Raw genomic sequence first — 15,007 nt, 5'->3', positions numbered from 1 at the left:
ACCATTTCCCGTGTTTACAATGCTCTTATGTCAGGACTAACACTGCCTGGGCTAGATAAACCCCGACTTAGATGGGAGAAAGATCTGGGTATTGATCTTGATGAGGATCTATGGAGTGACCTATGCAGGGATGGGGTTACATCCACATTGAACTCCAGATACAGACTGATCCAGTTTAATTTCCTCCATCAGCTCTATATCACCCCATCTAGACTGCACAGGTTCAACCCAGATATCTCCTCCCTATGTTTTAGATGTGGCTCAGATGAAGGAACATTCCTCCATTCCACTTGGCAGTGTTCAAAACTACACGGTTTCTGGCAGGGGGTATGCGATACCATATCCTCAAATCACGGGGTTGCATTCCCTTTAGACCCGGAGGTCTGTCTACTGGGTAACTTTACTAACACCAATCTTAGGCAAAGCCATACTATAAAGCTAACAGAAATATTGCTAGCGATTGCCGAGAAATGTATTGCCTTGAAATGGAAATTGGATTCCTCCCTGCCAGTTGCAATGTGGCTATCGGACGTTAATAGTTGTATCCCTTTGGAGAAAATCACTTACTGCTTGAGGAATAAGTTAAAGACATTTTACAGAATTTGGCAACCTTTTATTGACTATATGGAGAATCTCCCCCCACATCTCATTGATTGAATCTATATATAATCCTCACATATTGTTTCACACGTAACGTATAATATGTAGCCTACGGCAGGTGATCCAATGTCTCGTTATTTTTTCTTTTTTTCTTATTGTATGTTTGTTTATATAATTATAATTTTTTATTTTAAATTTTACGCTCGTCTGTTACTGTCACTTTGTCCTATCGTTATCTAATATCTTTTCACTTTTGTTTTGAATGTTCTTAATTGGAAGATGCAAAAAGAAAAAAAAAACACTTTCTAGTTCAGTTAACCATAGTCAAGCTGGGGCTTGTCCAATAAGGACCATAGTCCTGGCCTAATGTACCTTCGCTAAACCAGACAGTTGTTGATGTAGTTTTCAATCATTGATTAGTTACTACTCTCTCCAGTTAGAAACTCGATATTCATCACCATGTCCTCAGTGTGACAGCAATAAATTTGGTAGTGTCTAATCTGAACCAGCAGATGGCAGCATATAGACAGACAAAGATTATGGGGAGAGGCAAAGGAAAATGTGAAAACAGCTGAAGGCTTAACTACAACTTTTATATAGTCTTAACAACCAACATAACAGACAATGTAATTACATCAAAACAGAATATTATACACGTGTTAATACTGTGAAGAAATGTAAGTATGGACACTTAAGTTCACCCTGTAACAAACTGAAGGGGATTGGCTTGAGAGAGGAGTGGGGAGAGGCATTGTGTGTTAATACTAGGCTCCTATCTGGGAACCCTCCTCATCACGAATAAATAAATGCAAAACAGGACTTAATCAATTAATTCATAAGTGACTTGTGTTTGACTGTGCTACATCTTGTGACATTGTCATTAAGAATATTCATAGAGATATTTTTTTGTTTTAAATCCGATATACACCCAAATGGTATGGAGGCCAACATATCACTGGGACACTCCATAGTACCCTTCATCAAAAGCACATCCACTTTGTTGTTTGCATTGTTTATTTATAATTATACAATGGGTGGGTCTATTTCTGAATGCTGATTGGTTAAAACTGCATTCCAGCCTTAAAACCCCATTAAAGTGTCTTTTCCACAAGTTACCACCGGCTAAATCTATAACGTTAAAATGCCTATTTCCTCTGTTCCATTTGCCTGCGCAATCCACTGTCTCATCAGCCCAGCCAGGCAATTTATAAACTTGATCACCACTATAAAAACCATCTAGATGTTATCTCAAGTTTCTTTTAGACTAACATTTTGTTTTCAACAGCGGAGATTTGCAAAAAACCTTGGGATCTGTTTCTCCAACATTTGCAACATTGTTTCAATATTCAAGCTGTCCCATAGTAATGAAAGTGTCGGGAGGAGACAGGCAGGCCGCATTTCTCAGCCAGTCGAAATCATGAATCAGTTGGCATAATTTTTATGGATATATACAAAGAAATGTCAATAGAAAGCAGGTCAAACGAAACAAAGTGCAGCTAGTATGTAGTTTTTCTAGCTTCAGTTTGATGTGATTGTGTTAGCTGTGTTGTTGGCTAGCTCATCTGAAAAACAATGTCCTGACAAGAGAGCACATTTCCTATGCCAGGTGAAATTGCGGCTTATTAGCTCATTGTTATGGATGTATCCAAATGTCTCTAGAAAACTGCGTTATCAAATGCAAATTCAGGTACTTTGTTGTTTTCCGGCTGCACTGTTTGATGTGACTGAAAGTTAGCCATAGTTGGCTAGCGAGCAAGCAAGGGATGTGAACGTTGCCAGCCAGTATGGCAATAGAACATTTAGATCGAAAGACTGGGTCATGTCCATAGATACAGAACAAAAAGACTGAACCGATAGAACGAATGACCAGCTGGCATGGGTAGCAACCCTAGATTTGTGTTGGGACTATATCTTGTGGAAGGATAAAATAGTATGAATAAATTAATCAAAATAACATTTAAAAAAAAAATATGTCAATCATTATTTGAATATGTTGGTAACCCGTTGTATAAAAGTGATAATGCCAGAGAAGCTGGTGTTTGGAGGATATATTGCCCCCATGTGGTAAGGGTAGGTAACAACACATTCAACGAGCTGATCCACAACATGGGGGCCCCGCAGGGGTGCGCACTCAGTCCCCTCCTGTACTCCCTGTTCACTCATGACTGCATGACCAGGCACGACTCCAACACCGTCATTAAGTTAGCCGATGACACAACAGTTGTAGGCCTGATCACCAACCACGACGGGACAGCCTATAGGGAGGAGGTCAGAGACCCGGCCGTGTGGTGCCAGGACAACAACCTCTCCCTCAATGTGATCAAGACAAAAGAGATGATTGTGGACTACAGGAAAAGGAGGACAGAGCACGCCCCCATTCTCATCAACGAGGCTGTAGTGGAACAGGTTGAGCGCTTCAAGTTCCTTGGTGTCCACACCAACAAACTAGAACGGTCCAAGCACACCAAGACAGTCGTGAAAAGGGCACCACAAAACCTATTCCCCCTCAGAAAGATTTGGCATGGGTCTTCATACCCTCAAAAGATTCTACAGCTGCACCATCGAGAGCATCCTCCTGACTGGTTGCATCACTGCCTGGTATGGCAACTGCTCGGCCTCTGACCGCAAGGCACTGCAGAGGGTATTGCTTACGGCCCAGTACATCACTGGGGCCAAGCTTCCTGCCAACCAGGACCTCTATACCAGGCGGTGTCAGAGGAAGGCCCTAATAATTGTCAAGTAAGTAAGCATTTCACTGTTGTGTTCGACGCATGTGACAAAGACAATTTGATATGATTTGAAATTTGATTTGATTGGCACTGGCCAATATATCCTCCAAATATGGCTCCTCTGGCATTATCACTTAACTAAATAAAGGTGACAACATTAATAATGCATTTCTTTTGGGGCACATATTCAATTGCCATTATTAGGCCTATCTTTTCATAGAGGTGGGATAGGAACATACAGTCCATCTATCTGTCCTCAGACAAACAGCAACATGAGATTCCCTGATTCATTTGAGGAGCAAACATTTTCTCTTTTAACATTTGTAATGGTGGTTTCTAGACAATTAGCAGGAAGAGTATTGTTATCAGTCAGTGTGGTAGTGAATAAAAATAATGGACCATCAATTATTTATTTGTCTGCAATCCAATGTTTCATCAAGGCATATTACCCCCTTCCCTTAAATTACTGATATTACCCCATCCCCTTAAATTACTGATATTACCCCATTCCCTAAAATTACCGATAATACCCCATTCCCTTAAATTACTGATATTACCCCCATTCCCTTAAATTACTGATATTACCCCATTCCCTTAAATTACTGATATTACCCCATTCCCTTAAATTACTGATATTACCCCATTCCCTTAAATTACTGATATTACCCCCTTTCCCTTAAATTACTGATATTACCCCATTCCCTTAAATTACTGATATTACCCCATTCCCTTAAATTACTGATATTACCCCATTCCCTTAAATTACTGATATTACCCCATTCCCTTAAATTACTGATATTACCCCATTCCCTTAAATTACTGATATTACCCCATTCCCTTAAATTACTGATATTACCCCATTCCCTTAAATTACTGATATTACCCCATTCCCTTAAATTACTGATATTACCCCATTCCCTTAAATTACTGATATGTCTCCCTTTCCCTTAAATTACTGATAATACCCCATTCCCTTAAATTACTGATATTACCCCATTCCCTTAAATTACTGATATGTCTCCCATTCCCTTAAATTACTGATATTACCCCATTCCCTTAAATTACTGATATGTCTCCCTTTCCCTTAAATTACTGATATTACCCCATTCCCTTAAATTACTGATATGTCTCCCATTCCCTTAAATTACTGATATTACCCCATTCCCTTAAATTACTGATATGTCTCCCTTTCCCTTAAATTACTGATATTACCCCATTCCCTTAAATGACTTACACATATATATTTAAGTTAAAACAAGTAGTTACAATATCGCAAGTGATTCACCTTTTAAGAGGTATTATGATTTATAGATGTAGAGTAAAGAGATGCTTCAGGAAAACAGCCTGATAAATAAACTCATAGTATGTTGATTCATTCTGTGAATTCAACAGAGACACGTGGATCTCAATGAGATTATAATAGAATGATCATAGTAATTACCTGCAGTAAACAGGCTTTGTATTAGTCAATACTTAATCCTGCCTGAGAATACATTTTAGATTTAACACAAACTTATAGGTGGTAAGAGTAGGCAATAATATGTCTGCCACGCTGATCCTTAACACTGGGGCCCCTCAGGGGTGTGTACTTAGTCCCCTCCTGTACTCCCTGTTCACCCACGACTGTGTGGCAAAACATGACTCCAACACCATCATTAAGTTTGCTGAGGCCACAACAGTGGTAAACCTGATCACCGACTGTCAATGTGAGGGGACTGTCAATGTGTTGTCCCGGCCCTACCTGTAGATGCACTACACCCCAACCAAAGCATCTTGTCTGCTCAATGTGTATATTGATGTTTTTATATTGTTGTGATTGGTGTTTTATGTTGTCAATGTGTCTTTGTATAAAACGTTATGTGCTGCTGACAACACAGCTCTTAGTTCCCTCAGTAGATGCCTACTGGATAACTTATTTGTATTGCTTTTAATCTTTTTAAATGAATTTATCTTATTAACACTTTGTTCTAGCTAGCTATTTGTGTAGGTAGCTATCAAGTAAACCCCATGATAGCCAAGTCTTTCTCTTAATATTTTTTTCTCTCAATGAGAATAATTTGGTAAAATAAAAAATATAAACAAATGTGAATTTTGAATTCATCTGGATTTTGGCATATCATGTAATTGGTGTTTTATTTGGTGTATATCTTTTTAAAATTCCTATCAGTGGTGTGAATTCATGGATGCCAAGGGCAACCAGGCTTCCCCCCAAAAAAATCCAAGAAAGAAAGATAGAAAATAATGAATCTTTTGTCTGTCTGTGTTGCCTAATTTTGATAGTTTTGCTGATAGTGTATCATCATCAAGCCTAAAAACTATTTTCTGTGAAGGGAAGACGTGGTGCTTTTGAAATACTTTAATTTGTCTCTTTCATTATTCTCTTTTCATTTCCCTCTGTTGTGTATCGTTCTTGTATGGGTAAGGTATTCCTTTGCAATCTGTTAACATGTTGTGAATCAGTGTACTGCTCTCTTAGTCTGCACAGTGGGCAGAGAAGCCTGATGGTCTAGACTGGATACACTTCAGAACACTTGTTGTTCTTTTCTTCCTGTACAACGTTAGATAATGTTATGCATATTATTGGTCTATAAAGTGGATTGGGGTTAAAAGTTTTGTGTGACAGACTTTTTTAAATCATAATTTTTAAGGCAAGGTTTCTAAGTGTGTCTCCTCACATTTGACTATTTAATAGAGATAAATAATGTATGTCTTATTCCCTTCCTAGATTTTGACCAATATGCAGCACCTATTCGGGCCTTTGTTGAACTTTGTGTCTGAGACAAAAGTACTGTTTTTTTGGTCCGATCGAAATATTACCCCCTAAAAGCAATACCAATCATTTTTCTGCTCCATAAAGTAGTCAAACAGGCTCAACACTCTAGTGAGAACATGAACTTAGGTGATACTTTCTGGATCTGGGTTGGACTTTCCTATTGTTATGATGGTAAAGCTCAGTGACAGACAGATATATCTCCATTCCATTCTATTCAGCAGGCAGGCAGGTTGTGGGAAACTGTTCTAATTGTCACGGCCGTCTTCCTGGAAGGAATACGTAGACCAAAGCGCAGCGTGGTGGGCATACATTACTTTATTTCTAATGTCGCCAACAAAACAATAAACAATACACAACGACCGTGAAGCGTAAGAGGGCTATAGTGTCACGAACAAAGTCAACTACCCACAAATACAACAGGGAAAGAACGCTGCCTAAGTATGATTCCCATTCAGAGACAACGAGAGACAGCTGTCCCTGATTGAGAACCATACCCGGCCAAAACATAGAAGCACAAAAACCTAGAAAACAAAACCTAGAATACCCACCAAAGTCACACCCTGACCAAGCCAAAATAGAGACATAAAAAGGCTCTCTCAGGTCAGGGCGTGACAGTACCCCCCCAAAGGTGTGGACTCCGGCCGCAAAACCTGAACTTATAGGGTAGTGTCCGGGTGGGCATCTATCCATGGTGGCGGCTCTGTTTAGGACGTAGACAGACCCCGCTCCCCCTCTGGCTCACCCCACTTTGGTGGCGCCTCTGGTGTGGGGACCCTCGCTGCCGACCCCGGACTGGGGACCCTCTCTGCGGGTCCCAGACTGGGCACCCTCGCTGCGGGCCCCAGACTGGGCACCCTTGTTGCGGGCCCCAGACTGGGCACCCTCGTTGCAGGCCCCGGACTGGGTACCCTCGCTGCGGGCCCCGGACTGGGCACCCTCGCTGCGGGCCCCGGACTGGGCACCCTCGCTGCGGGCCCCGGACTGGGCACCCTCGCTGCGTGCCCCGGACTGGCCCGTGGAGCAGACACCAGACTCACCAGGCTGGGGAGACCTACTGGAGGCCTGGTCCGTGGAGGAGGCACGGGATGAACCAGGCTGGGGAGAACTACTGGAGGCCTGGTCCTTGGAGGTGGCACAGGATGAACCAGGCTGGGGAGACCTACTGGAGGCCTGGTCCGTGGAGGAGGCACAGGATGAACCAGGCTGGGGAGACCTACTGGAGGCCTGGTGCTTGGAGAAGGCACAGGATGAACTGGGCTGTGGGGGAGCACTGGAGATCTGGTACGTAGCCTTGGCACCACTCCTCTAGGCTGAATGCCCACTCTAGCCCGGCACCTCTAGAGCGCAGGCACAGGTCGAACCGGGCTGTGGGGGAGCACTGGAGCTCTGGTGCTTAGCACTTGCACCGCTTCTCTTGGCTGCATGCCCACTTTAGCCCGGCACATGTGGGGAGCTTGAACAGGCTGCACTGGGTTCTCCTTGAGAACTGGGGAAACCGTGCGTAGAGCCGGCGCAGGACTCATTGGGCTGTGGAGGCGCACTGGAGGTCTGGAGCACCGAGCTGGCACAAGACGTGCAGGGCTGGGGAGGCACACAGGAGGCCTGGTGCGTGTGGATGGCACAGTCTTCACCAGATGGCTAGCACGCACCTCAGGACGAGTATGGAGAGCTGACTCAGGTGACACAGAGGACACGCTCCGTAGGGCGAATGTCGTGCCTCATGCACCAACACAGCAGCTCTCTCATAGCTCTCTCCTCCAATCTCCCCATCAGCTCTCTCAGGACAGGGCATGACAAGTATCTGTTTCTCTAGCCAGACAGGAGAGAGATATATCTCCACACATAGGTGTGTTTTAGACTTATGAAACATTCACATTAAATGTTAGAGATAGCAGAAAGTGCTGCCATCTGTCAGTTAACCATCAGTCAATAACAGTGTATGATTGTTTCTGTCTGCCTCTCCTACACCTGTCTTTAGAAGAAGACATGCATGACATCTAGGGTTGCAAAGGATCAGAAACTTTCTGGTAAATTTCCGTACATTTTCAGAAAATTGTCCATGGGAAGTTAAGCCTGGGAATTTGGGGAATTTTGCTTAAATTCATCAAAAAGATGAGCTTACAACAGTGAACGTTTTTGTGGGGCACACATAAGGCAATTCTAGGTCTTCTGGCATATTTTGGTGAAACTATCCCAAATTCAATCAAATTCCAACCCTCTGCATGCACAGTGCATTCTTCCATCACATTTGCAGTGCACTCTTCCGTCACATGTACAGCTGATTTTCAAAATCTTGCACACTAATGAGATGCTATTGAGCCTACACTACTGAACTGTCTGAGCCAAGGACTACATGCTTTCTGGTAAATTTTGATTACAATACTGGGTCGGGTGAATATATCGTTTATGACACATGATTTTTTGTTAACTAGTAAATAGTTGCCTACAGCAAAGTGTGTTTAAATAATTTACCATGTGGGTTTTAGCTTGCTTGAGCCTGCTAACTGAGTGTTAATTCACCTGTTTCCAGACATGTTTTATTTTAAAACATTTATCTTACAAAGCAGTTGTTTAATCTAACTGCTTAACTATTTATCTGTACATTGAAATGTATTTGTTGTTTTTTTTACTCATTTTTTCCTATTCTTTACAGTTAAATGCCACGGGCACTATCTGATGTATGGAGACATTCACGGCACTTAATGTAGAAGGAAAAGCTGTGTACATTTGCAAATACTGTGCCAAATCATATGTGAAGAATGCAACAAAAATGCAGAATCATCTGGCCAAGTGCATAAACTTCCCTCAGCGCTCACAACAAGCAACCTCTGACAAAAGTCCCTCTACTTCTATTCGAGGTGAAAATGATGAATCAGACACCTTATCGATAGCAACAGCTCATGTTCCTCCTTGGAATCAGAAGTTTTTTTGACTCAAAGGAGGAACGTAGTCAGAGAAATGCTGATGAATGAGCTATGTTTGCAACTGGTTCATCTCTGATGCTCACATGCAATGTGTATTGGAAAAGGCATTTCTGAATGTTCTTCAACCAGCATACACCCCTCCAACCAGACATGCTGTATCTACTCATTTGCTGGATGCGGAGTTCAACAGAGTTCAAGTGAAGGTCAAGCAAATCATAGAGAAAGCAGACTATTGCAATCAGCTCTGATGGGTGGTCGAATGTTTGTGGGCAAGGAATAATTAACTACATCGTCTCCACCCCTCAACCAGTATTCTACAAGAGCACAGACACAAGGGACAACAGACACAACGGTATCTACATTGCAGATGAGCTGAAGGCAGTCATCAATGACCTTGGACCACAAAAGGTATTTGCAGTAGAGATAGAAAATGCTGCGAACATGAAGGCTGCTTGGTCTAAAGTGGAGGAGTCCTACCCTCACATGACACCCATTGGGTGTGGTGCTCATGCATTGAATCTGCTCCTCAAGGACACCATGGCACTGAAAACAATGGATACACTCTACAAGAGAGCCAAGGAATTGGCTAGGTAAGTGAAGCATCAAGTTGTAGCAGCAATACAGGGCCTTGCGAAAGTATTCGGCCCCCTTGAACTTTGCGACCTTTTGCCACATTTCAGGCTTCAAACATAAAGATATAAAACTGTATTTTTTTTAGAAGAATCAACAACAAGTGGGACACAATCATAAAGTGGAACGACATTTATTGGATATTTCAAACCTTTTTAACAAATCAAAAACTGAAAAATTGGGCGTGCAAAATTATTCAGCCCCCTTAAGTTAATACTTTGTAGCGCCACCTTTTGCTGCGATTACAGCTGTAAGTCGCTTGGGGTATGTCTCTATCAGTTTTGCACATCGAGAGACCGAAAATGTTTCCCATTCCTCCTTGCAAAACAGCTCGAGCTCAGTGATGTTGGATGGAGAGCATTTGTGAACAGCAGTTTTCAGTTCTTTCCACAGATTCTCGATTGGATTCAGGTCTGGACTTTGACTTAGCCATTCTAACACCTGGATATGTTTATTTTTGAACCATTCCATTCTAGATTTTGCTTTATGTTTTGGATCATTGTCTTGTTGGAAGACAAATCTCCGTCCCAGTCTCAGGTCTTTTGCAGACTCCATCAGGTTTTCTTCCAGAATGGTCCTGTATTTGGCTCCATCCATCTTCCCATCAATTTTAACCATCTTCCCTGTCCCTGCTGAAGAAAAGCAGGCCCAAACCATGATGCTGCCACCACCATGTTTGACAGTGGGGATGGTGTGTTCAGGGTGATGGGCTGTGTTGCTTTTACGCCAAACATAACGTTTGGAATTGTTTCAAAAAGTTCAATTTTGGTTTCATCTGACCAGAGCACCTTTTTCCACATGTTTGGTGTGTCTTCCAGGTGGCTTGTGGCAAACTTTAAACAACACTTTTTATGGATATCTTTAAGAAATGGCTTTCTTCTTGCCACTCTTCCATAAAGGCCAGATTTGTGCAATATACGACTGATTGTTGTCCTATGGACAGAGTCTCCCACCTCAGCTGTAGATCTCTGCAGTTCATGCAGAGTGATCATGGGCCTCTTGGCTGCATCTCTGATCAGTCTTCTCCTTGTATGAGCTGAAAGTTTAGAGGGACGGCCAGGTCTTGGTAGATTTGCAGTGGTCTGATACTCCTTCCATTTCAATATTATCGCTTGCACAGTGCTCCTTGGGATGTTTAAAGCTTGGGAAATCTTTTTGTATCCAAATCCGGCTTTACAGTATCTCGGACCTGCCTGGTGTGTTCCTTGTTCTTCATGATGCGCTCTGCGCTTTTAACGGACCTCTGAGACTTTCACAGTGCAGGTGCATTTATACGGAGACTTGATTACACACAGGTGGATTGTATTTATCATCATTAGTCATTTAGGTCAACATTGGATCATTCAGAGATCCTCACTGAACTTCTGGAGAGAGTTTGCTGCACTGAAAGTAAAGGGGCTGAATAATTTTGCACGCCCAATTTTTCAGTTTTTGATTTGTTAAATAAGTTTGAAATATCCAATAAATGTCATTCCACTTCATGATTGTGTCCCACTTGTTGTTGATTCTTCACAAAAAAATACAGTTTTATATCTTTATGTTTGAAGCCTGAAATGTGGCAAAAGTTCGCAAAGTTCAAGGGGGCCGAATACTTTCGCAAGGCACTGTATACCTCACTAAGCAAAATGAGAAGAATAAGAGCACCACATAGAAGCTGCCCAGCAACATACATTGAGGTGGTGTTGTCATCATGTTTGACAGTCTCCTGGAGGGGAAGGAGTCTCAAGAAATTGCAATATCACAGTCTACCGATATGGACAGCCCCATCAAGAGGATCCTCCTGGATGATGTATTTTGTGAGAGAGGGGTAAGCAGCGTGAAACTCCTGAAAACTATAGCAGTAGCAATTGCACAGATTGATGGAGACAATGCCATCCTGTCTGATGTTCAGACTCTGCTTGCAGATGTAAGAGAAGAAATCTGTTCTGTCCTGCCCACTTCACTGGTGCTCCAAGCAGAGGAAACTGCAGTTCTGAAATACATCAAAAAGCATGAAGACTTCTGCATGAAGCCAATACACTCCGCAACGTACATGTTGGACCACAAGTATGCTGGCAAGAGCATCCTGTCTTGTACAGAGGTCAACAAGACCTATGGTGTCATCACTACCGTGTCTCGCCACCTTGGCCTGGATGAGGGCAAGGTTCTTGACAGTCTGATGAAGTGCAAGGGCTTTGGGATGCAATATGGCATTCGTGCCAGCTTATCTCATCACCCACCTGATGGAAGGGACATTAGGATCTCAGGCTCTTTCCCCTGTTGCCTCCATCCTCCTCCAAATCCCACCAACATCAGCCACCTCAGAGTGCAATTGGTCCTTGTTTGGGAACACACACACACCAAAGCACACAACAGGCTGATTAATACAAGGGTTGAAAAATTGGTGGCCATCCGGGCAAATTTGAGGATTTTTGAGCCTGACAACGAGCCATCCCCAACAAGGTTGGAAAGTGACAGTGAAGATGAGGCCTCAGAGTCTGATGTTCAAGAGTTGGACATTGAGGAGGTCCAGAGAGAAGACATGGAAGCCTGAGAGGAAGATAACCAAAGCTTTAGTTTCTACACTATCATTTTACAGATGTATGTTGAGAACATTTTTGTGAGATGCGATGGATCATTGGGGATCATTCAATATTCCCTTTCTTTTGTTGTTCAGTGAAATCATCCCATGTGAAGAGTCAACTCATTTAATTAAAGTTCAATTCGTAACTAAATAGTTTTTTATTTCTATTGGAAAGATGTAATAATTTGCAATGATGTCTACTTATGATAAGGTAAAAGGTTTATGTTTCTGTCATATGATATGGTAAATATATCCAATGCATATTACATTGCATATATTTCTGTTAATTCCCATATATTCCCACAGAGTTTCCACCTCTGAATATTCCCAGAAATGTGCAACCCTCGTGACATCATTTGCTCATCAGGAAATGCTTGAGGAAGTAATGGCAATTCCTGGCACATGTGTTTTTATAGCCACCAGCTAGGTGAAGTTGAAAGACTTATAATCATCTGTCTTCTTCTTTGAATGATTGCTAGATAATGTGTTGTCAGATGCTGATTGTCAGGTTTTTCTTGAGACTGAGTTTGGCTTAGATGATCCTGCCAAAAGATGTCAAACCAGTAAATGGTTCATGTAAGACAGTTAAAAATATTGTTTTGGGAATCTTGTAGGTACTGTACTTCTACAGATAGGAGGGCTTACGAGGCAGGGTGCAATAGTACGTAGGATTACTTTAAGAATATACATACGTGGAGGTATAATTATAACTCATTCTCATCTCAAATGGAAGAGCAGCTACAGACTCATCATCAGAGTTGACTCACAAGACTAAAGGTGACTATTTTATTTTTCACATTCTAACATTACACTATCATTACACATTACACTATGAGTCTATGGACAAATCCTGCCTGGTGTCAACGGTACAGGCTGGTGGCGGTGGAGAACCGCTGTCCAATCTGCAGCAACTGCGTGATGCCATTGTGTCATCATGGACCAACATCCCTGTGGAATGTCTCCGACTTGTAGAATCCATGCCCCAAAGAATTCAGGCTGTTGTGGGGCAAAGGGGGGATCCAGCCCGGAACTAGATGGGGGTGCCTAATAAACTGGCCAATGAGTTAATAATATGCATAATGGTGTGCATTGATGCTTTTTCTTGTTATGACAACATATCTCTCCTATATTGGAATGCAGAATATATATTTTAACACATTAACTTGTTTCACTTTCTTTTCCAGAGTAAAGCATCCAGTGACAGCATGCAGTTGGCCACATTATGGGCTCAATTAGCTAACAGAGCTGATTCATCAAACCTATCAACAAACAGCTATTCTCCATAAAACAATGCACCATAGTCTCATTAGAAGAGGACTCTCCAACCCTGTTCCTAGAGAACTACCATCCTGTAGCTTTTCATTCCAACCTTAATCTAGCACACCTGATTCTAATCATTCACTGGTTTATAAGATAAATCAGGTTAGCTACAACTGGGGTTGGATTGAAAACCTACAGGAAGGTAGCTCTCCAGGAACAGGGTTGGAGTGAAAACCTACAGGAGGGTAGCTCTCCACATACAGGGATGGAGTGAAAACCTACAGGAAGGTAGCTCTCCAGGAACAGGGTTGGAGTGAAAACCTACAGAAGGGTAGCTCTCCATGAACAGGGTTGGAGTGAAAACCTACAGGAGGGTAGCTCTCCATGAACAGGGTTGGAGTGAAAACCTACAGGAGTGTAGCTCTCCAGGAAAATGGATGGATAGTATTGGTGTAAACCTACAGTACAGGAGGGTTGCTCACCTGGAAAAGGGTTGTAGAGTCCTGGTATGAACCTATAGGAGGGTAGCTCTCCATGAACAGGGTTAGAGTGAAACTTACAGGAGGGTAGCTCTCCAGGAACAGTGTTGGAGTGAAAACCTACAGGAGGGTAGCTCTTGTTGGAGTGAAAACCAGGAACATTTGCTCACCTGTTGTAGAGTCCTGGTAAAACCTATGAACAGGGTTAGAGTGTTAGGAGGGTAGCTCTCCAGGAACAGTGTTGGAGGGATGGAAAAGGGATGGATAGTATTGGTGTAAACCTACAGTACAGGAGGGTTGCTCACCTGGAAAAGGGTTGTAGAGTCCTGGTATGAACCTATAGGAGGGTAGCTCTTCAGGAACAGATGTGGAGTGAAAACCTACAGGAGGGTAGCACTCCAGGAACAGTGTTGGAGTGAAAACCTACAGGAGTGTAGCTCTCCAGGAACCGGGAAGGCACGAAAACCTACAGGAGGTTTGCCTTCCAGGAACAGGGTTGGAGAGCCCTGCATTAGAATATGTAAAACATAGTGACATTTGAACATTGTAGTATCACAAAGCACTTACGGGAGTATATCACTTATAATGATGATAGTAAGAAATAATGACATGTTTGTATTGTCTTCACAGACCAAAGCCAGTACAACTCCTAATTGGCTGCTATTGACCAGGAGAGAAGAAACCATTACTGGTCTGAGGGACAGGAGTACTACAATACACCTACATTATGTGATGGCTGGTTTCATAAAGGTGTTATGAATCCCTGTGTTGTCCCGGCCCTACCTGTAGATGCACCATACACCTCCAAACATTGTATCTGCTCAATGTGTATACTGATGATTTTATGTTGTTGTGGTTGGTGTCTTTATGCTGTCAACGTGTCTTTATATGAAACGTTATGTGCTGCTATTTTGGCCAGGTCTCTCGTGATTTCTTTTTCATCTTGATAAGAATAAATTGTTCAAATTAAGGTCAATAAATGTACACATAGACAATTTATTTCAAATTAATCTGATTTTGGTACATTTTTGTATAATTTTATCAAATAA

Source organism: Oncorhynchus keta, unplaced genomic scaffold (assembly GCF_023373465.1).
Source record: "Oncorhynchus keta strain PuntledgeMale-10-30-2019 unplaced genomic scaffold, Oket_V2 Un_contig_7425_pilon_pilon, whole genome shotgun sequence".
Lineage (NCBI taxonomy): Eukaryota > Metazoa > Chordata > Actinopteri > Salmoniformes > Salmonidae > Oncorhynchus > Oncorhynchus keta.
The sequence above is the reverse complement of the archived record's forward strand: the minus strand, read 5'-3'. Positions refer to the sequence as shown.